At 39.1% G+C, this 1,175-nt stretch overlaps 1 protein-coding gene across 1 annotated transcript in view; it reads left to right on the top strand.

Moving 5' to 3' along the window:
• ryr2a (ryanodine receptor 2a (cardiac)) overlaps positions 1–1,175 on the top strand; it is a 162,387-nt gene that overhangs the window by 107,977 nt on the left and 53,235 nt on the right. The gene's annotated exons all lie outside the window — the stretch shown is intronic.

The raw sequence follows: 1,175 nt of genomic DNA, 5'->3' as shown, positions 1-1,175 counted from the left end.
GAGGGGCAATTTTTAGCTTCTTGCTAAAGATATAATAATTTCTGAAAATAAAGCGATTCATTCAACAAGTCTTTGTTCATTACAGTGAAACTATTAACTTTAATTTGGCAGACTGTAAACTAATGATTCAAATAATGAATTGGTTTTTAATTAATTAATAATTAATACTAATTAAATTGGTATGACCTGGTAACCTACCACATATGGTCATTGCAATTGTCAGCTGCATTCATCTCCTTTCTGAATGAGAGTGGTGGCTAAGTTACTAAAATGTAAATGATGTTTGGAATGGCTGTGCTCTGTGGTAGATAAAAGAATGATGTCCCCTACAACAGGTGAGATGGGTCCCATGGTGGCCTCTACTCTGAAGCTGGGCATAGCTATTCTCAACGGAGGAAACTCTACCGTGCAGCAGGTAGTACAGTGCTCACACACATGTGTCATCGTGTGTTTGGTAGCGCTTGCATTGTATTTGAAAGGCTGTATATTAGATTCTGATAAAAACTTAATACATACAAGACACAGACAGACTATCAGGAACATTTGTGGATTATACTATATATTCTTTTGAAATGTGTAGAGTTTGTTGAGACCCTGTCAGACGGCTGCTGATTGTCCCCTTCCTCTGTACTTGTTTAAATCAGAAATGAGTCTAAAATATTATGCCCACTGTGTTTTTTTGACAGAAAATGTTGGATTATCTGAAAGACAAGAAGGATGTGGGCTTCTTTCAGAGTCTGGCTGGGCTGATGCAGTCATGCAGGTTTGTTTGTTTTATTAAGATCCCCATTAGCTTTTGCATAGCAGCAGCTATTTTCCTTGGGTCGACATAATTCCGATGTGACATCACAATCACACAATACAATGACAAAGATACATACATCATAATACACATTACAATAATACGAAGATACAGTATATTCACACACACACACACACACACCTGCACCTGAGCAATAGCGCGCATGCACACACACACACACGTACACAGCCACACAACAATCATAACAAAAAAATTCACCCATACACCCATATAATTTACCCACACACATATCCGTACGAGCATGTGCACGCACACTCTCCTACACCCCCCCCACCACCACACACACACATATGAGCATGTATACATAAAAAACACATGCACGCACACACACACACACACACACACACACACA

Source organism: Seriola lalandi, unplaced genomic scaffold (genome assembly GCF_002814215.2).
Source record: "Seriola lalandi dorsalis isolate HSWRI2012SDOR001 ecotype SW California unplaced genomic scaffold, Sedor1 jcf7180002054585, whole genome shotgun sequence".
Classification (NCBI taxonomy): Eukaryota; Metazoa; Chordata; class Actinopteri; order Carangiformes; family Carangidae; genus Seriola; species Seriola lalandi.
This window is presented reverse-complemented; position numbering and strand designations above follow the sequence as displayed.